The sequence below is a fragment of the Saccostrea echinata genome, unplaced genomic scaffold, assembly GCF_033153115.1.
Source record: "Saccostrea echinata isolate AGI-Se365-2 ecotype Australia unplaced genomic scaffold, CSIRO_AGI_Sech_v1 ptg000006l, whole genome shotgun sequence".
Lineage (NCBI taxonomy): Eukaryota > Metazoa > Mollusca > Bivalvia > Ostreida > Ostreidae > Saccostrea > Saccostrea echinata.
Window position 1 is genome coordinate 51,816 of NW_026889755.1, and position 23,701 is coordinate 75,516.

The 23,701-nt window shown below is 33.4% G+C and overlaps 2 non-coding genes across 2 annotated transcripts; both read left to right on the forward strand.

Annotated features, from left to right (window-relative positions):
- Positions 1-3,279: 3,279 nt before the first annotated feature.
- On the forward strand, positions 3,280-3,352 carry Trnat-ggu (transfer RNA threonine (anticodon GGU)). Its single transcript has one exon. It is a non-coding gene; the product is annotated as a tRNA-Thr (tRNA).
- Positions 3,353-3,522: 170 nt separating this feature from the next.
- Positions 3,523-3,595, forward strand: Trnat-ggu (transfer RNA threonine (anticodon GGU)). The gene has a single exon. It is a non-coding gene; the product is annotated as a tRNA-Thr (tRNA).
- The last annotated feature ends 20,106 nt before the right edge of the window (positions 3,596-23,701 follow it).

A 23,701-nucleotide genomic window follows, 5' to 3' on the forward strand; every position in this document is an offset into this window, starting at 1 on the left:
GTCATACCCGCCGTGTGCTCTTTGTCATGATCGTGAAATACGGAAAAATCCGTCGACAATGAACCTTTTCAATCGTGAAAAGTAAAGTTTGTAGTTTCAAGTCTGTAACAATGTTTTTTTAAGGTGGAGAGGGGTTGAGCCACAGGAAAACATTCAAGATTTTTTTTTAAATGTTAAAAAAGCAAAATGTTTACAAGCAATAAAGGGAAATAGGCTGTTGACTATTTTACAAAACTTAAATTCTTAAAACTGAGAAAGGAGGGTGGTGGTGTAATACTCTCATTTTCTTTTCTGCACGAAATATATTCTGTACAATACGGTGCAAGCGGTTCAACGCTACCACAGAAAAGTGTGGAAAGTGAGTGTTTGTTGGGGGGGGGGGGTCTCAGTTTAAATAATACCATGCATACAGGTGTATCTGCAAAAGACGGATGAATCCAAATCCAAATCTTATGTAGAGAAAGAATACATATACTTTTACATGTACCGGTAAATACAATGTATAAAAATGTTTGCTCGTTTGTTTGCTTAGTTGTTTAACGTCCCTTCGAGAATGTTTCAATCATATTGAGACGCCAACACTTGCTGGTGGGGGGCTGCAAATTTAGACCTGTACTCGACACTTGTGGCTTTTGAGCAGAGAGAGATCTTTTTCGTGCCAGCATCTACTGCGACAAGGGACTTCGGTTTATACGGTCTTATCCTAAGGACCGGTCTCCACCTTATACAGTACGGAAATAATCCATACATTGTAAAAACAGTTTAGAAATGAGGCAAAAATAATAATTATATACATTTTTGTATGCTACGAAGAGATGCAAAAACAGATATATTCGAGGAGCCGTAACATATTTGGAGATTCGACCGTACATTATTTCGCCTACCACAATATCGAAGTGTATGCTTAAATCTTTGATAAAGTCCCAATATTTAATTACATTGTGACCCATATTCTTTTTCTGGAAATTTTGGGTTTTCTTTGGTGATTACTCAGATTTTGAGCGCTATAATCATTTCCTTTGATTTAATGTATCGTATAAAGGTATATGTTGCAAATTTCTCTCTGCTTTATAGAAAAAAATGTTTCCTCATCAAATCGGATAACAATTATTTCTATTTTCTGGAGAAAGAGAGAGAGAGATTATACTTCATGTAACGCATATCCAGTAACTCGATCACAAAATGACATGGTACATATATATCTTCTTTTTTTTTTTCATCAGGGTTTCCATTTACGCGTTAAATATCTATTCTGCATTTCTGGATTAATCTGCATAAAGCTATGTTTAAAGACTATATGTACATGTATATATCTTCAAATCATTTTAATTCACCAACAGATTGAAGGGATATATAAGTATATCTATAGATGTAAACTCTCGAAGCTGTGGAGCTTTTCGACATCTGAGGATACATGTATGCGTACCTACTGGTACGGATATCGGCTTAATACCACTGATTTCGGTCACTGCAGGAGAGATTTTTTATACATGTATTTTCAAGAACAGATTCTTTATTTCCAAAATCTGTCAGCGTCCCCATCTTAATTACCCCCCCCCCCCAATAGAATGAAAATTGTCGTGCCCTAAAAGATATTGATGATTTCTTTAAAAGAATAGATTGGATAGAAGTTTCTAATCTGAATTAAATTCAAACTATTCGGAAATTGAAATTATTATTTGTCTTCTGCATCAAGCGTATGAGAAAAGCAAATTTGGATTGAAAATTAACTTCAAGCTAGAATTTCAATCAATTTTTCTCAGACGTCCGACACGAATTCGTTTTCTATCACCAAATCATATGCGGCTTTTCCCCAACCAACTCAGAACCAGCAGCATACTTTGTACATATCTTAGGACTATCTTAAGATACGTCTTTGGATGTAAAACAAAAGCATCTTAGGAATATCTTTAGTTAAGATGTCGTAATTGGGGAGGGGGGGCGTGGTCATGGGATCAGTTCCCCTTGGGATTTTTAGAGTTGTTGAAATGATATTAATAGTAAACCCAATCCCTCTAGAAAACACGGACCCCTGTTACAATGGCATAGAAAGTCACATACATTTATACATCTTCTGTATATCTATAAAGGCAAAGCGATTTAACACTCCCTCCCCCTCCAAAACGAAATAGCTATATAAGGTATGGATAAGTTTATGGTTTTTTATCCTTGCTTGACAATAATGTCTGAGCCTTCTTTTTTTTTTTTTTGAGTGCGCGGCTGTGTATCCTCCTTCCCCCTCCGGAAAATGCCTGTATCCGCGCTTGATATGTATTGGTAATAATAAAATGTTTCAGAAATTTTATAAATAATCGCTATTCCTCGATTTTTTTTCAAATTTTTTATCAGGTTTGTCCATTCTTATCCCGTTTTCATGTATTGAGCTGTAATAGATATAATAGAAAAATAAAATTAAAAAACAGAAAAGAAAATCTATATATATATATATATGCATTTTTAAAAAAAAATATTTATATTAATGGATAAGTCAATTTGAAAAAAAAAAATTGAAGCATTCCCTTTTTGATAAACAATAAAAATTAACATTATAACATTATGATATATTTATAATTCACATATAAAGAACAATTGAGATTAGTAATAAGATTTATTTTCAAAATATCACTTCTTGTGGTTGTTCGTCCCCAGATGTAACAGCCCTCCCCCCCCCCCCCCCCCCCGGTAGAAAGGTTGGAGGTAGTGCCCGTCTGCATCCGCGCCATAGTCACGCTTATGAACGTTTTAACCTGCTACATGTTTCATTCATCAATTAATAAATGTATTTTCATTTATCACTTTCTCTTTTCTATTTGTACGGTTAAATGCATACATATACAGTGAAACGGCACAGTGTCTACTTAATTGATTTAATTCATAAAAGAAATTAATATTTTTACAAAAACTATTGGATTAAATTATATAAGCTCTGTAAATTCAATATATTCTAGTTGTTTTCCTGGCACCAGCGCTTCTGATTTCATTTAGATATGTCTTAGGATAAGCACATCGTCGTCTTGAAGTTAGGGCAAAGATAAGGAAGTCTCCTAAGATAGGATAGCTTCGTTGCCCCCCCCCCCCCCCATCTCTCTCCTCCCTATGATATGCCGTAAGCTCGTCCCAGGAAAGCTTCAAAAGCATGCCTGCAACTCTAGAAAAACATACCATTCTTTGACAAAGAGAGATAGAGAGAGAGAGAAATTTATGACGCCAAGTGCAAGGAATATATATATATATATGTCACCGGGTTCACAGGTGCGTGAAAGTCAGTCAATATATCGGGTCTCAATAGCTCAGTGGTTAGAGCGCTGGCATGGTACGCCAGAGGCCCTGGGTTCGAGTCCCGGTTGAGACTTGATTTTTCACCACCTGTGACATTTGGCGCCCAACGTACAAATACCCACTATTCCCTTGGAACATGCTTCACGCATTTCCTTAACTCATAGAATTCGAGTACGAATTTCTACAAAGAGGGGGAATATGTCACCGGGTTCACAGGTGCGTGAAAGTCAGTCAATATATCGGGTCTCAATAGCTCAGTGGTTAGAGCGCTGGCATGGTACGCCAGAGGCCCTGGGTTCGAGTCCCGGTTGAGACTTGATTTTTCACCACCTGTGACATATATATATATATATATATATATCGGAAATATCTATTTTGAAATTCTGGTCTTAATTGCAAATATAGATAGGTTCCTATAGGCATTCAGTTACATGTAATAGGAACCCATTTACTTATTTAAAATAAAAAAAAAATAAATAAAAATAAACTCTAGGAAAGACAATAAATCAATTATTGTTACATGTATCAACATTATTGTATATATGTCGATATTATGTTACAATAACATTGATTTCAGAAATGAAGTGTGATAAATTCATTTGATAGCTATTAGAACTTCGAAGATATAGTGACTAAAATAATTAAACTCTCTGATTGATCAAAAACAAAATTAAAAAAAATATTGAACTTTTAAAGAGAAATTATTTGTAGGTGGCATTTTTAAAATTTCAATTAGCCAATAATGCGCTTTTGGTTAGACGAATATTTTAATAGGTTGAAGGAGTGGCAAATTGAATCCTGTGTAGGAATTCCTACCATTCTAGTTATTTCAGTGGAGAAAATCCTACAACTCTATAGTCATTTTTTTCTTGGGAGAATCCTACTCTAGAGCCAGTTTTCCGCGGTGAGGGGGATTTGAGAGGAAAAGCCTACTCTAAAAGACTAACTAGGAGGAATGAGACACCTATTTTGCCAGGCATTTCGTTAAATTAACATTGAATTAACATAATAATTCAATTTATATCTTCGAAGAATAGAGAAGGGGGGGGAGGTTTTTTTTGTCCATCATTTGTCACCAATTGACCAATATCTCTCTCCTTCTACATCTCTTTCTGCTTTACGACAGATTCAAAATGTTTGGAGGAAGGGAGGAGATTAGGGATGTGAGTCTGCAACTATATAAGCCAAGTATTCACATAGTGCAGTTTTGATTTATTAACTATGCTGTATTTATTATATAAAGGCATGGAATAAAATGTAATAATAATATACGTCATTATAATAGTGGTTGTTACATGATTTTGGGGAATGCAAAAGAGAATCTGCTTAAATGCATGTAAAATTTTAATTTTTGCACTCAATATAATTATGTGGGTTGCAAATTTCGAATTTTCATTACGTCATACATGCACTGAGGTTTTCATCATCTCAACCCCTTAACAGCATACAATTCTTCTAATTCTTGAAAAATATTCAATGGCATTACATTGTAATTAGTTATCAGTTAGTTGATTAATAGTCAGTTAGGATTTAGAGCTGATGAATCCGTAAACCTACCCCTGGGATTTTCAGTCTTAAACTTTATAGAGTCAAATAACCTTCCCTCCAACCCCCTAAGGAGAGGAAACGCAGAATTTTCGGAATTCATAAAATGTACATGCATTTACAAGAAGGAAAGGGGTCTGTCAGTGTAACCCCTTTTCTAGTTAATGTTGTATCATTCATTTAAATTGATTTATGCCCAATTCTTTTTAGATGCATGTATAATATCCTCTAGTCCCTTACAAAGTCTTGTATGATGTTTCCTTTTTTATTGCATGTGCACTGCATGCATCGCTTGATATTGGAAAAAAACATCTAGTTCAGAACATTAATAAAAGTGTTAAAGTTCTGCCGGCAATTAATATTTCGTAGTAAATAAGGAAATTCTAAATACTAAATTTGGAGATTTTTCAAATTGGTGCGCTCATATCTCAGTCCTTGTCCCAGTTTATATCAAATCAACGTATTTAAGAATAGTTTGATTTATATTAAGATTTGGGTTGTTAAGCGCAACATCTTGTAATTTTTGCTAACCAATGCAATGTAACATGCACCGCATGCACCAATCACCTTTTCCTAGTGAGTACTGAATCTATAAGTATTAGTATGCTGTCACGGTTGTTAAATTCCTGTTAAAGTACATCATTGGGGAGTTAGCAAGATTCCAGTTCCCCAAGGCCAGGACTATTTCCCGAGGCGAAGCCGAGGGAAATAGTCCTGGCCTTGGGGAACTGGATCTTGCTAACTCCCTCAATGATATACTTTTAACTGTTTTATTATACCGATACAAACGTAAAATTTAGAGGATTCGGATGGTGTGATTTCAAAGCAGGGATTAGCTCACTGAACTAACACACGGAGATATGTCCATTCACATATCATACCAATGTAAAAGTAAAATCATTTCGGATAACCGGGAATTAGCTTTCGAAGGAGGGATTAGCTCATTTGACTAACGCACGGGGATTAGTCCATTCATAACGATTTCCAGGGAATTAGTCACATCTAATGATCTGACTAATGTTATATAGGGAAAAATCAGTAGAGGTATAATAAAATAAAACGTTTGAGATGTTATTTTTTAATTTAATTGCACAACATGAGCAATAATGTATGATAATTATAATAGACTTTTGACATTACTCAGTGAGTTTTCCTTTGAAGTAACATACAATAACTGCGATACAAACACTTCGTGGTCGTTTCATTTTGTAAATGAGCAGAAACTGTACAATAACTACAAGATATTAACAATACAGAACTGTTTAATTTTAGCGATGATGGAAAGCTATATGAATCATTCAAATTACATGACAGCGCTGTTACGTATTTACTCAAAATTTTAGATGAATTTAGGATAGAAGTGAACAGCGGCGGATCCAAAATTTTAGAAAGGAAGGAGGAGGAGAGCAGTTCACGGATGGTTTTCTTTGACAAAATAAAGAAAAGAAAAAAAATTGTCCAAACTCTAAAATCGTATTTCCTGGGTTAGGGATACTAGCTCATCATTAGTCCTGAAACTATGTGCCTGGTCGTTACGTGTGGATAAATTAAAAGTGTATACAAGTTAAGCAAACACAATTTACGACAGCCAAAAAGAAAAAAAAACAACTCAAAGTTGGGGGGGGGGGATGCCCGACGCGCGCCAGTATGTGCTGGATCTGCCTTTGGCTACTTCTTTACTCTTCCTCCCTCCTCTTTCATCAGATTCTGTTTGTTTTAGTTTCGAGCCAGGAATACTGTACATGTATGTGACGACTGGTGGATAACATTTCTCTTGGAATTCAATCTGCCAGAAACATTTTTGCTTGATACTATTTAAGAGTTTTGACTGTACACATTAAAAAAAAATCTTTGCTTGATTATAGCATAATCTATAGGAGTTTTGAAAAAAATAAATAAACAAGGTTGATCAAATGCATTCTTAATTTCTGTTAACCATTTGTCATTTTTCCTTATTCTTTCTTCATATATACACTCAATATACAGTCACATGAATTTTTTTGAGTTTAAGCTAAAATTTCAGTTTCCTTGAAAGAGGCGTTCTGTCTAATTTTATGGGGTACATGATTTCACATCTACATGTAGGGCTTTCTTCCAAAAGTATGTATTTATTTATTTATTTATTTTTTGCATCTTCTTTGGCATATTTTATAAATATGCATCCTTGCTTGCACTTATTCACATGGTTTATTTGTTAATCTTTGGAATTTTTTAAAAGTTAGTGTAGCATATGCACTCAGAATAGCACATAGCACCTGCATGGAATTAGCATCTAGCACCTGCATGGAAATATCTCTTATATGTAGCAACTGCATGAATGAACGTAATTTTGAATATTGACGCCCACATTACCCCCACATTCATGTATAGTTCTGTACTGTGATATACAGCGTTCTATATCATTTGTCTACTAAATTATATATACATATATTAATTTCAGAATATATTTACTGAATCCTTGTTCTTTTTTTTTCAATGAAAAACGTTCTTTTGAAAAATAAACTAAGATTAGAATAATAGTATATTTACTGAAAAATTGAAAAGGGGGGCTAATTTGAAAGGGGGGTTAAACCAACCCCCACCCCCCAAAAAACGTTTGGGGACTATGCCCCAATTTTCAAAGCATATGTTATGTCTATCTTTGAAAAAATAAGTTTGGGAGGCTGCCCCCTCTAGCCCTCCCTCCGGTTCCGACGCCTGTTACAAGTTTATTACGCATCGCTTCTTATCATCACATTATCAATTTCTATAATGTATTATTAAGAAAGTTTTTTTTGGGGTGGGGTGGGGGTTAATTTTTATTTCTTTCTTTCCTTGGTGTTTTTTTTAATTTATTTAACTATAATTTATTCATTCTGAGGGAAAGTTCATCCTAACTTAAAAGATGGAACAAAAATTCTCAAAAAACATGGGGCCAAAGTATACGTCGTGTAGTTTGAGTAAAAATCAATCCATGTCACTTGATAAGCAGTAATTAATAAATCAGTTTTACATGATTTCTCGTAATTATGCGTAGAAAGGTTTGTAATCTATATAGAAAAGGAGAAAATATAACGCATTAAATTATATGACAATTCTACATTGTAAATACATTCAACTATGGAAACCTATGTTATTGTTATACAGTACTTTTTGTAATGACAAAATCTACTGCCATGGGGGGTTGTGTATGGACTTTTGTTGCGAGGATAAACATGGCAGTGCATGTCCATAAAGATTTATATTTTCTTTTCAAAGATTTGCTTTTGTATTATAAAATGCATGTAATGAATTATAATATCTAATAATATCTATTTTCATGAATGTAAATAAAGGAAGAAAAAGAACACTATGGAAACCTAGCTCTTTATATCTGTTCTATAATGCTTTTTGTTGGGCCAAATGCCATTAAAATCATCAGCCTTTGTAAGTTCACTTATTATTAAAGTAGTACTATCAAGGAACGGCATTGATAAAAAAGGGTGTTGAAGTTCTTTTATTATTTTCCTTAATCGGCAAAAATTATGAAAAATATAAAACAAAAGCCGAAAACTAAATTTTAGGTGGAGAGAAAATTGGATTGAGGGGTAGTCACACTTTATAGCTTTTAAGCTGTGTATGATCTCTCGAAAATATTGGCTTTCTTTAGTAGAAATCCTTCTCTAGATCCAGTTTTTCCGGGGGACTCCCCCTCTAAAACCATTTTCCCGGGAAATACTTGAGGGGGGGGGGGGGTGTCTACCGTACAAAGTCGGTACTTTTGCTGGTTGGAACAATGTTGAGGTCTACATGAATATTTTATGTGTTTGAAGGGTCGAAGAAGGTCTTGATTAAAACTATGTAAATTAAGATTTATGTCCGACGCTATCAACCCCCCCCCCCCCCCGCCTGTGTATGACGAATGATGACCCTTATTGTCAACACACATGGCGCACGTTCTTACAGCGCACCGTAAGAATGATTGAAAACAAAAAATGTGTTTCCTAACTTTGTTTACATCTCTTTTGTGGGGGATAAGCAAAACGTCCTCTATCGGATAACACATCGTCCTCGCAAGGTTAACACAGCGTCCTCTCAAGCTTAACACACCGTCCTCTCACGGTTAACACACCGTCCTCTCAAGCTTAACACACCGTCCTCGCAAGGTTAACACACCGTCCTCGCAAGGTTAACACACCGTCCTCTCACGGCTAACACACCGTCCTCGCAAGGTTAACACACCGTCCTCTCACGTTAACACAACGTCCTCTTACGTTAACACAACGTCCTCTAAAGCATAGTGAAAAAATCATGCTTTAATTTTCAAACTACAACATAATGCAACCCCCCATCGTGTAACTAGTGCCAAACCTTATAAATATACCAAATCTTGAAAAAATATCTCAATTAGAAAGTATAGTCCTCGGAGGAAGGTGGGGTGTCATAGTCCTCGAATGGTCGGTGATGCATGTGAGGGTGTGTGTGTGTGTGTGTGTGTTGGAATGGTGTCGTGTGTTCACTTGTTGAATAACAAGAATTAAATAGCGGTATGTTTTGTGTCACTATTTTAAAGAAATAAATGGTTTCCGTCACATATTAAGATTTAAAAAAAAACTTCTTGTAGCCATAGTTATATTACAATTACCCATAGGTCAGTTGTTTATGTATTTCTATATCTTTTCGTAAAACAAAAGAAACACTTATTCTTGTTTTTTTTTCCAATTATTTAATAGGCTCAAGCTTTTACTAAATAAACAATATTCATGACATTTTGAACTATGTACATGCAATTATTGTTTTTATAATACACGTGAGAAGCAAATCCATTGGAAAAATTATTTTTTTTTTGCAGCAGAAAAAAAATCCGAAGAACCTATGGTAGTAGAGATTTCAGTTTCAGTTGGCGTTACTGTCATAGCTGTATTAGCTACTGTTGTATTCATAGGATTCATGAGGTAATATACAGGGTTTAAAAGGTTAAATGCACATAGTGTTAAGATGTGAATAACCTGAAAAGGTAGCCATAGAATTTGGTGTACTTAGAAGATACAATATTTACATGCTTTTAGTTTAGACTAAGTTTCAATATGGCAGCAGCTGATTAAGTGGCCATTTAAAATTTCAATCTCTAAGTCATTTCCTAGGACTTATAGTTGATGCAATAAATATTTATATGGCAAAGAGATCCTAGTAGGTTTATGAACATCCAGTACACAACTGAGACGAAATCTTTGTTGTATGCTATTTGTAGACGGACGAATTTCAACATTTTCAAGAGAAAAGTGAATGATTCCAAACATACAGATGTTAGACATGCTGATGTACTTTCTGGCGAATCATTTTACGAAGAATTGGGCGCATTTGAACATAAAAACCAGTATCAAGAATTACATGTGAATACTCAAATTAAGTACGAAAATCTATCTTTGAAGACTATGTAGAACTAGAATGTGAGATATCTGAACAAACTAACGGGGAAAAGAACACAAAAGAGTTTAATAATAAACTCAGATTTAACTCGGAAAGAGATAGCAATGTCAACAATTTCAGTTATATATTTAAATTTTCTTTAGTTTTATTCTAGTTTTGAAACCATTTGTAAAAGTTTAAAATCGTATTTATCTTTTGGATGTATCATTTACGGTAGATCAGTCGGTAGAGCGCTCCTCCGTGATTGGGAGGTCATGATTTCGAATCTCGGCCGCGACTGACTTTAGTCGATAAAAAATGGGTAGCAACTGTTCCTTCGCGATGCGCTTGGCTCTTTGTTGTGAAAGTTGCGGGTCCTTCGGATGAGACCTGAAACACCGACCCGTGTCACGACAGGCGTTGGAAAGACATAGATCCCTAACAGCTCAATGGCCCTGAGTGCCGAGTAAAGGTCAAAATTTGAAGCCCTTCACCGGTATATGATGACGTCTCTATATGAGTGAAAAATCCTCGAATGGGACATAAAACAACATAAATCAATCAACCATTCTTTCAAATAAGAAAACCAGAGTATTCCTAGATACGCATATGTTGGCTGCTAAAATATCATTTAGGATAAAGAATACCCAAGGGGAATCAGCTATTTCTTTTTATCCAAGTAAAGTTCATGCTTTCCATATTATGATTTTAGGTGATCTCGCAACTCTTTTTAAAGATTCTGTCTCATGTACGCCCTTTTCAAACTCTGATCCCCCATAGAAGTCTCAATTTATTCTCGGGGACCCCGATCCGAATAAACTTAAATTTAAACAACATGTACTTGAGGAAGCTTGTATAACAATACGAGAGCTGATCCAGCATTGTTGAAACTTTGCCTTCGATTCAAAAGAGGAAAGAGATAAATTCGTGAAAGTTCACCAGAAAATTATCATCAAAACAAATGACACGGTTGTGCAAAAGTTCAAGTAAAAAGAATCATTAGATAAATCCTGGTGAAGTACTAAACTTGGATGTGTTCATTCACCCGGTGTATTCCTCAAGGACGTTATTTAAACGTTCCTTCAGCATTAGATATTTTCTAACATTGAAACTATAGGGACACTTTGACTACCGGTATCCTTATTCTGTCATCACATAAATACATATAGGAACAAAACAGGGACAACATTTCGAATTCTTTAATCCATTTCGTCGTCATAGTTAGATTTTTATATTAGATTGTTGAAATACCTTTATCATTATTATATTTTTCATTACAAATCTATCAAATTTGCACACAGATAAAAGTCAAGATAAAAGTCAAAATGTTATATATTCTCTGAATCAACAATAAAGTATGTACATGTAGTAGTTAAAGATTAAACCATATTGAAAGGAATAATTAAGGCATTCACAGGATGAGCCTACACCATTCAGTCAACTGAATGGTCACTGAAAGGTTTTGAAAGGTCATGAATGGCAGAGCTTTGCCATTCAGTCACCTTTCAGTAGATTTTTAGTCACTTCTCAATTAACTGAATGGCAGAGCTTCATCCTGTGATTGCTGAAGAAAAAATTATGATTATATGGCTGATGTTTAATTGCATGTACAAATTTTCATCAGAGAACATTGATTAGAAATAGAAAAATTCAGAATGTCTCAATAATTTCCAAACAACCCTCGTAAGTTTTTGAAGGTTTTGCTGTCCAATGTTTTCCAATTAAATCTTTGATCTCCTATTGAAGCCCGACCCTTATCCAGGGGTTATGATTAAAGTAATCTTTATTGTACACTATATAGGGATGTTTCCACACTTATGTGACGAAAATGGCTTTGGTGTTCTCCAGAATATTTCCAATTTTCTATGTAAAACGTTGATCCTTATTGTGTCCCCATCCTAGCTCGATGGGTCTCGATTTGAATAACCTTGGTCCAGTGGTTCAATGAGAAGAAGTCATAATTGAAAACAAGAGGCTTATGGGCCACATCGCTGAGAACATTGACTTTGAAAAAGCAGAAATCAGTTCAGTATTGAACTAATATTCGAGGATACTTCCAAATCCATTGAACTAATCATGGCTTTGCTGTTCTTGAGAAGCTTTTTGAAGATTTTTTCCAATATATTCCTATGTAAAATTTGATTACCCATTATGGCCCCATTCTACCCCTTTGGATCATGATTTGAACAAGCATGAATCTACACTTACTGAGGATGCTTCCTTATCAATTAATATGACTAATCATGTCTTTGCTGTTCTTGAGCTGAAGTTTTTCCCTATGTACTTCATTGTTACACCCGGGGGTCATGATTTAAACAAACTTGAATTTACACTACCTGAGGGTGCTTCTATATAAAATGATTAATCATGGCTCTGCTGTTCTTGAACAGAAGATTTTTTCAAGATGTTTCCTATATTTTCTTATGTTAAACTTTGATCCTCTGTCGTGGTGGCCACAACCCCCGGAGGTCAAAATTTGAACAAACTAAATTCTTCAATACCTGAGGTTGCTTCTGCATTAATATGAATAATAATGATGAAACTGTTCTTGTTGCACCGCCCTACCTCCAGGGGTCATGATATGAACAAACTTGAATCTACGACAACTACGCAGCACAGTTTAGGCTATAAAAAGGAGGTGGCGCCTAATTTTTACGGGAAATATTAACTTTGTCATCATAAAAACTAACATTTCATGAAAATACCACAAAATGAAATGATCTGCGATTTTTTCAACTAAAAGAGAACATTAAACTACATCAAAACTTAATACAAGTTGTTGTTTTGTCGTTAGTTAAATCGCAAATAACAAGGTATAAACAAGTCACTGATCGCGATGCACTTGTCGATGTGACGTCATTCTGTAAAACTTGACGCAATTTGTATGCAGTGAGAGGCGGATCAAGTAATATTTTCACAACGATAAATGTATTTTATAATTGAATAAGATGTTATTTGCAGATACATAAGAGGGCATTAACTTTGTTGCGATGTCCTTTTATGTGTTGTTTTAAAATATATATTCCTGTACATTACCTAGTTAACTGATACTGACGTATGTTTGTATACAGGTACATTGGCGGTTAAGTAAGTGTTCTAATAAATTGATCTATAGTGCAAGGGCATACCCTCAATGGATAAGAGTACATATTAACTCTAAAAGTATTTTGCTATTTTGAAAAGTGCTGAAAATTATTTTTATATTTATCGCAGTCGACCACCAAGAATAATAAGCATGCGTCTTACGAGTATCATTTTAACAATGAAATAGTAAAATTCATGGATGATCGCAGTATTTTTCACAAACTACAATAAGTGTTGACTATTTTTTCTACCTACAGTTACAATTTTAACTTGGTTATGCCCCTGCACTATTTAAATTTTCAGGTGACCTCAATTCTGATGGTGTATTTGCAAAATCACGTGACTGCCACATCAATTCGAAATAGAAAAAATTGTCATCCTCAGTGTGTAGTTAATTACCATATTACAATTGTCCGATATTAGTAAAGTGCTAAAAGAATCACCATCGTAATCAAGACTGAATATTATACAGTGTATTAGAAAATACCGGATATTTCCATTGAGCAACTTAACTGTACTGCGTGAGGAGGCTTCTAAAATATGACAAATAATTGCCTAGCAGCTCTTGAGAAGATTTTGAAATACATTTTCTATAAATTCCTATGTAAAACATTGACCCCCTGTTGTGGTCCCGCCCTCCCCGAAGGATTATAATTTGAACAATATTGAATCTACACTACCAGAGGATGCTTCTACACTAATATGGCTAATAATGACATTGCTGTTATTGAGAAGATTTTAAAGATATTTCTTTTATATTCCCATTTAAAACCTGTTCTGGCCCTGCCTTACCCCCTTGGGTTATGATGCAAACAAACTTAAATCTACAGTAGGTACTGTAGATTCCTTATTTTACGCGAGTACTTAATATTGCGAAGTGGCCCTAGGGCGTCAAATCGCGAGAACAATAATTCGCGAATGCGTGATTTATCTAGAGATTTTACATACATTAAAGTACCTTAAAAATAAAAGCGAGTTATTTTATTTCGCGAGTGGTGCTTCTCGCGTAATTACGCGATAATTAATTCCTCGCGTATATTTAGGAATCTACAGTAATAAAGCTTTCACATCAATTCTATTTTTTCGGCCCAGACGTTTTTGAGAAGAAGATTTTTAAAAGATACAACTAAATTTTCTAAATTTTCACGAATTCCTAATTATCTCCCCTTGAAAGAGGGCGTGACGCTTCATGTGAAAAAACTTAAATTCCCTTCACCCAAGGATGCTTAGTGACAAGTTTGAACAAAATTTGCCCAGTGGTTCTTAAGAAGTCCAAAATGCGAAAAGTATATAGATAGACGGAAAGACGGACAGACAGACAGACAAAATATGCATAGAAAAGCTCACTTAAGCCTTCGCCTCAAGTGAGCTAAGCAGTGTGCAAACGACACATAACTGATGACATACTGCCTAAAGTGTCAAATATCCGGGATTACTTTCCCTACGAATACTGTAGAGTTAGAGTCTTACGAAATACTGAGGTGTCTGGAGCTAGAACTAATGACACACGATAGACGGACGCCGGACGACCCTTCTTTCAGAGAAGGTAACTTGATCCTTCGGCTCATGTGGGCTAATAATCATACAGTTTACAAATACAGTAACATATAGTAACTTGGCTCAAAAAATGTGATTTATATGTTTGTTATGAAACTCTTCCAATTTACATGTAGATTTAAGAAAGGCCATCCTTCATAATTTCTAGTCAAACAATAAATTCTCTACAACTGAAAAGAAAAAAAAAAAGAATTTCAGACTGTCTGGCGATAGACAGACATGCATTTGACAAATTTGTAACAAGTGTTGTCCTATTTTGCAAGTGAATTAAATAGAGATTGAAATTTGCATTTACATATGATTGCGCCCATGACAAAAGGGCCTTATGGCAATTTTGCTAAAACAGAGAAATAACGTCATAAAGATATGACGTTGCAGACGGTGAGCGTCGACGCAGATTTTTTTTATCCACGTGTTTTACATTTTGACACGTCGACCTAGCTCACTTTTGTCGTTGTTCTCAACATTGAAATTATTATTTATTTTCATTTATATCTTTAATTCACGTCTTGATCTTCTATTCCACTGATATTAATTTAAAATATTTAGAATTTTATTCGAGACCCGTTTCTTTACTACATGTTATTGTAGCTTTATACGTCTCTGATCTGGGCTATGCATTTCCTATGTACATGTATAGAAGCTTCAGACAAGGTGATTTTCTGGATAATTGAATATGGATGAACGAATGCGATTTTGATATATAGACAAATTGAAGTTATCTGTTAGACATGGGTATATTATCAAAATATTGCAGAGGAAATCGTTTTCCTGTATAAGATCCGCCCCACCATTCTCAACACATCGATCATGTAAACTTTGAAGCATTGGTACATCATGCATAAATTTTTGTTGTAAAATGCTTTAATTGCCAAAAATTTGAAACTGATCACACTTCTTCCAACAGAAAAGAAAAGTATTCTTGTAAGTTTTCACAAATCTAGCAAAAGTACGAACGAATGACAGACGTGATATTATTTTTAAGAACTATAAATAAAAACAAGAGAGGTAACTCTGACAAGCGAGATACTAGAGAGGTACCAGAGAGGGACTTTCTTTTCTTTTCTTTTTTAACACCATTCAAAATCAACATACCCATTCAAATTTGCTCCCGTAGTATAAAAATATTTCTAAAAATCTTACTTATCATCAGTTAAAAAAACGTTTTAATTGTAAGTATTATATTTATATTTTCTTTAAAAGTATTTTTGAAAGTTCATGGAACTAGCTGCTGTCAAAGTGAAAGAGAAAAAAATATAGAATAAGAAATAGATGCTACATTGAACCAGACTTTCATTTATTTTTTTTAAATCTGTTACATGTGCATCTATTTATTTCAACATGAAATTATTTTAAAAAAAATTGAATTTTAATTTTTTTTTTTCTCAGTAATAATGATCATAAATTTAAATAAAATAAATTTATATTAAAAAAAATTGTTTCGTCTTATTTTTGTTGTTGCCACTTCCGATGTAAGTACCTGAAAACAAACAAAAACTACCGAATGAAATAAAATTGTTCTAATTGTTCTTGCTTAAAAAAAGTTTACATGTATGTATACCTGATGTGAGAGAGAGAGAGAGATATTACATTAAATCCAGTTTATTAATACAATGTGAAATGTGAAACTTTAATGAAAAGGCGAATTTTCAAAAACAAAACAATATCGTATTATGAAAAGAAATCTCTATCTCTTTTTTTTTCTTTTGCTGTCTATTTATTTTCAGTAACTCGAAAATATAACATTTTGGTAATCGTGTTGTGCATAAAAAAGTTCAAAGGTTTTAGCTTTATCTGTAGTTTTTAGTCACTTAAAAGTCAAATATATGTAATCCTTGTCATTCATAGAATCTCAGCATTGTATGTCATTACAGTTCTATTATCAATCTAAAACTCGTTTTCTTATTGAAATAATAATCTCAGTTATCGGTTTAGTATGATATTGCTTAACTTGCCGTTGAATTATGTTAACGGGCTGATTTTGTTATTTGGATTTATTGAAATAAATCTTGTTAAGATCAAATTGTATTTAAACATGCATTGTACAAATTAAATTAAATGCTAAAAATATACTGCACAAAAGACTAAGAATATGTTTGCAAGTTTTTATTTTTGTAACAGTGCCGGAGACCGGGGAAGAGGGCCAGGGTCATTTTATATTACCGGGACCTAACTACTTTACAGTGTATCTGTAAAGCTTTACAAGGATAAGCATATCCAAGTCTCTGGCATGGGACCAGAATGGAATTTTTATATTGTAAAACTTCATATACAATAACATTTGAAAACAATAACATTAGAATTTCATACGATAAAGAAGCCGCGAGAAATGGGGGGGGGGGGGGATTCTACACACACCATCACATAACAATATTTACATGTACCTAAATGTGTGCCACATTGTAAAAATTTGTCATTTAAAAACTCAGCCAGTCAAGGAATATTATGAACCAGTCGCATTTAACTGACTGGATATATAACACTTTCAATTAATTTTTACACCCCCCCCCCCCCCGCCGAAAAAATTCTATTAATTAATCTGCATGTCATTGATTCATAACGACAACATATATATAATTATTTATGATTTATTTTTTAGAAAAATCTATTTGATATTAATTTTAAAAAATGACATATTGATTTCATTCAAAGTTCGGATAAAATTTGTTGAAATGACAATAAAATATCTGATATCTATTAATACCCAGTGTATACATGTTCTTCTAAAACCATTTAATTTTACAAAATCAAACAAAATCGTTATTCTAGGACGCAATTTTTCTCATGATTAACTAGATTTGATAGCACTTAAGTTTCCAGTTCCAGGTATGTGGAGCTCATGATCGCTGTTTGTTTTGAAAATGACTCTGCTCATATATATGTACGTAAGGAGAGAGTTCAAGGTGCAAAAATAAATTGAGGAATTATTTCAATATTATTTCAAACCTAACCACATGACGTATTTGGAGGTTATGGGGTTGGTGGTGGGAAGCCCCCCCCCCCCCCCTTCCCCCTGCACACCTAAAATGTAGGAAGATTTTAAAAATACGACAACCCTCGTATGCTATTAAACTCATGTTAACTACAAGTAATGTATGTTTCTGTCATTTAACTTTAAACCCCCCCCCCACCACACACACACACACACACTACCAACCACTGGTCATCCTGGATCTGTTGTGTTCCTTTCATTTTAAATGCATGTGAATTATAATTCATCCATTTGTTTATAATTTATCAACCTGCTTACTTAAAATTAATTATTCAAAAATTTTCCTTGCTGTGACTGGAAAAATGTGTAACATTTCAATTTAAAAAAAAGAAGTTTTGTTACCACATGCGGACAGAAGCCCTTCTGATTTTTTGTTTAAAAATTTTTTATCGAATATTGCTTAACATGCAGTGTATCAACTTAATGTCCTTAAATTGTTGTACAGCATATACGGTAACTCACTACATTTCACAAATTTTCTGTCTAATTATATTTAGAAAAAAAACAAAAACAAATTTTCACTACCCAGCAGCATCTATTTTATTGTTGTTACCAAGAATTTTTTTGAAATATTTTTTAACTTCACATTTTGAAAGAGATATCGTTTATACTGGATTCACCCCCCCCCCCCCAAAAAAAAGACATCTAGTCCTATCGAGAGCCATGCTTAAAATGAGATGATTTTCGAATGAATTCTACAGGTTTCTCAAACGATTATTACACGAGATAAATACTTGGGTTTTGAGAGAATAAATTGATATTGAACAGAAGCCGCTTGCTTCTCGGGTTTTTCTGACATTCCAACATAGTGAAATGTAAAACAAACAAACGAACAAACACTCATAATTCTATACACCACTGCATGATGGATAATAGTTAATACAACTATTTATTATCATATTATACAATTATTAAAAGAGACAATGACTCAAAAATGTTTCTGGAAATGCTCAATAACATACATTTATTACCGCAGTAACATTACAATGCAAAGTGAAAGTCATGTTCACTCTGAAAACTTTTGACGTTGGTGCGAAAGTAACATGACGTCATTGTTTACCTGTTAAAGTATCATTGATGTAAATGAAGAAAAAACCTACTTAGAGTTGACGTAGGGCCATAAAAATTCAGATATGGCAACTTCTAACCTTGCTCTATTAATATCCATGAAAAACTTAAAAATGTGTAAAAATTGCCATAAGGGCCCTTTTCCCATGGGTGCAATCATATGTATTTATTTTATTGAGATAAAGACAGCCTTATGGAAACTAAAGTATGATTCTAAAGTTCTAGTAGTGATTTTTCAAGCAAAAAGTTTAGTAAGACATTTATTTACATTGGTTGTTTTTTCCTTCTATAACTTGTATTAAACCAAAAATGATACCAGTATTCTTAAGGAGGGATTGCTGCCTGGCTTCTGAATTGATGAAATATTGAAAGTGCATTTGCTTATAAGTTTTATATATTTAGATGTAAGGTATTTAAAAGATCGTGTTTTTCTTTCCTCCTCACAACTGTACAACTTAAATTAGAAATGGTAAACTGAGTTTGTAATTAGCAGGTACTATATTTTTTGGCGGTTTGGCGGCGTATAAAAAAGGCCCTTTCTTCTTCTTAAAATTACTACTGAACAATCTATTTAATTGAAATTTTTAAACAATCAAACTTGAAGTAGTCTTTTGCAACTAAAATTAATAATAATGGACTCAAGTTTTAGAATATATCAAATAAATATGGTTTTTTAAATAAACTACAATCAGGCAAGTCTTTGAAAGCTTCCAATTGAAGCATAGCAAAAATTTAATTTAAAAAAATTCTACTCTGTTAATAAAAGGTTAAAAAAAATTGTTTTTGTATCATTTTGTATATTTATATGACTACACCAGCGTTTGTTAAAATAAGAAAAAATTAAATATATGAAGCTTTTAAAAAACCCAACTAATATTCCTTAAAATTTAATAAAAAAGAGGAAATTTGGGTTAGCCAATATGAATATAAATTTATATTAATTTGCTTATATCATCTGATAGGCCCTATATGGTAGGATCATTTTATGCAAACAAAAAAAATTGTTTGTTTAAGGACGACGGACCTAATTCGAAATTTTGTGCCACTGCGCAGAAAACTTCGCATATGCCTTGAATCAAATTTACTTCATTATGTATTGCAAAAGAATAAAAAAAATTACATTTTTAATTCTTTTATAGATATTCAAACGTTTCCTCTCAATTAAAAGATATTGTAAATATTTTGATTTATATTCATTTGTTAATTTTATATATAAATGATTTATTTAGCCAAAGTATTTTCATTGAAAATTCCCCCAAAAATGTGCCCCACACCTGAGTTTGACATGCCCCCCCCCCCCCCCGAAAAGTCTTAGCCGATGACCCATTTATTTTTTTGGCATAATTTGCCGGTAAATTGTCTGGTTAACATTGTCCTTTAATATGAATAAAAATTCTATTGCAGATTTTTTTTTCAATGATCACTCTTATACCCTACAAGGGCAATTTCCCTTTACTTCCGATACTAATTATCGCTTTCCATTGTCAACGTTTGGAACGCTCCCCATTAAAAATCTACATTGATGACCATATGATTTTTTTTTATTGATTTTTAACTCACCAAAGTCACTTTACCTCATATTAAAATTTGAATAAAAAATCTATAGCAGAAATGAATTAGGTCCGTCGTCGTTAAGAATATTTCCATTGTAACGTAATTGATGTCGAAAATAGTGCAAACATTTTTTTTCAAAAATGATCCTTGAATGACAAAAAATGTGGGAAGTCGTCAGAAAAATAATGTAAATATAAGATATGAAATAAATTTTTGAGAATTCATGAGGTACATGAAATACAACGCTTGATCGCGCCTGCATATTTATTATGAAGCGCTAACGCGCTTCATGAAATATGCGTGAAGCGTCATAGTTCATGTCCTCATGAATTCTCAAAAATTAAATTCGATTCTTAAATGCACACCAATAAATAAACTTCTAAATAAGCCACCTGAAAAGAAAAATATATAAAATTTATTAACAGTGTTCAAAAAATTGTGGTATTTTTTTTTTTTACAAGAGGTCAAGCCAATTTTTCAGTTATGGACAGTGTTCAGATTGAGCATTTAGCAAGGATAATAAAAGGTTAGATATAGCTAACATATACATACTTAAGAGGAAGGGTCTTCAGGAGGGAGAAATCTGCTCATTCAATTTTTTTTTCATATCTCTTGATTTTTTAAGTAGACAGAAAAAGAGGTTTATCATGATCTTCTGTTGTCCAGAGAAATGTGACCCGCGATCTTTAACCTTTATTAACTTGTGAACTCAATATTAATAGGGGGCATCTTCTTACAGGTCAGAGTATGTCCAGGGTCTTGTGATCTTTTATACCTGTATTTGACCTTCCAAAAAATAAGGGTATTTTGATTTCAATATTCCATGCGAACGAGACGATTTTGCAACGTCGTACGAAAACTGCATCAGTATTATTCTCTTTAGAGAAGTGGACAGGCTTTCGCCTACATCCACTTCTCTTCGCAAACCTTCATGTTTTGATTCTGGAAAACGTGTAAATCTCGAACCGGTGACGGTCTACACTTCAACTGACATTTCGTCTAAAATACGTATGAATGTACGTAATAGACGTGTTATATTATCAATTTTATCATAAATACACACAATTGTCACAAGACTGACCTTTAAGTATTGTTAATCCATTTTCACAAGTTCTCCATCCCGGATTTAAACTAATGTTTATCTACCACAGCTTATTAGAAAAAATTGAAAATTTTAAGTCGGATAATTTGGAAAAATTGGTGAAGACGTATTTTAATGTTCAAAAAAAGTTTTTGACAATTCACTTTTGATTTAGCATATTATTCAAAATTAATATTATTACCTATACTTATTTTTACTATTTTACTACAATTTAAATGTAAATTTGAGCTTAAAAAATACTTCATTACTTCCTCACTGACAATATACTAAAAAATATTTTCTTTTATTTTTAAACGATATTAACTCTACCTTTCCCGAGAAATGAAAAAAAAAAATTAAAACAAAGATCAAAAGAATTTGAACGAAACTTGAGGAAATACTGTCTCGTTAATTTAAACAGAGTAAACGATTTCTCTCGTTTCATTGTTATTTTGTAAAAATAGTTTCCATTTTTATCCGAATTAGAGATTTTTGAATACTTCAAGAGTTACTTGCACATAATTTAAATCCGGGATAGAGAACTTGTGAAAATGCATTAACAATACTTAAAGGTCAGTTTTCTTGTGACAGTTGTGTGTATTTATGTTAAAATTGTTAATATAGCACGTCTATTACGTACATTCAGACGTATTTTAGACTAAATGTCAGTTGAAGTGTAGACCGTCACCGGTTCGAGCTTTACACGTTTTCCAGAATCAAAACATGAAGGTTTGCGAAGAGAAGTGGATGTAGGCGAAAGCCTGTCCACTTCTCTAAAGAGAATACATCAGTATCTACTATGGCATTTTCAAAGAAATCCAAAATCCTACAGAGTTTAAACTGGAATCCTTTTCGGAGGAAATGGACGATTGGTACCAATTGACGACAAGTGTTGTAGCTGAAGCACAAATCCGAATGGTTATAACAATTCATAAACCGACTCGAATACATTTGTTTAAATATTTAGTTTGTATGATATATATATAATACGTAACTCTGTAATTTTATGAAAGCTATGGGCCCAAGCAATACATAAACGAAATACCAGTATTTTATCCCCACCTTTTACAGATCAAAAGACATAAGGTGTGACGGACGGACGGACGGACAGACACACCGTGTAAAGTGATCGCTAAGTGTCGCTCTGCTTTGCAGGCGACACAAAAGCAAAAGCTAGAAAACCAGTTATTATTCTACAAAATATACCATTTATTACCACCCACTCATTAAGAAGAATATGAAATCTGCCGAAATTAAATTTACTTACATATTCTATGAAGAATGCATATCGTTAAAAAAAAAAAATCAGTTTTGTATTTGAGACGATTGTTTAATGTCGTTGGAAATGACTATTTACACTGAATATAAGCATTCTTAAGGATATCCGCTTATCAGCCAGGAAGGATAACTCTCAAGTTTATTATTAATTTCTAAAATTCTCAAAATGAGGCTAGAAATTACAATGTTTTGCGCAACAATTTTCATTTTTGCATCCCTATCTGATTCAAGATTCTTTGAAGTCTTAGAAACGATTATATAAAAAATTGATATTTGTGCCCCATAGAAGCACAAAAATAAATATATCTTCAGAAAAATCTTCGAATTTCCTTAGATATAATTTTAAATACCGTTGTTTATTAGCATTAAATGAAATAAAAATTGATACAGTGTATATGGTGTCTTCCAATGATAGCAAACGCCATAAAACTTTTGTAACACTTGAGGTAAAAAGAAGAAACTTATTAAGAACTTATTAGAATAAAAGGTATACATATTTCTCCAAATGCCTGCATCCATATACCTATAGTTTTTTTTATCCTAATAAATAGAGAATAATACATACCCTTTTCCATATCACATCCTGTATCAGCCCGAGATATCAATATCAAATTGGTCGAGAGGTGATACAGGATGCTATGTTGATAAGGGTATGTTTTATTATGTTTATTACATACTTACTAATAAACTTCAGCAGACATGAACTTTAGGAAAAAACCAACAAATAGTCATGCACTGACTTCCGATATGTACATAGCTTATTGTATTAAAGAACAGAAAGTTAAAATTAAGAGAATTTGTACCAAAGTACTTTTTGAGGTTTAATTTACCAGGGGTGTGATATTGATCCGTATCAGCCCCACAGATCCATATCAGCCCTGCAGGGCTGTTACGGC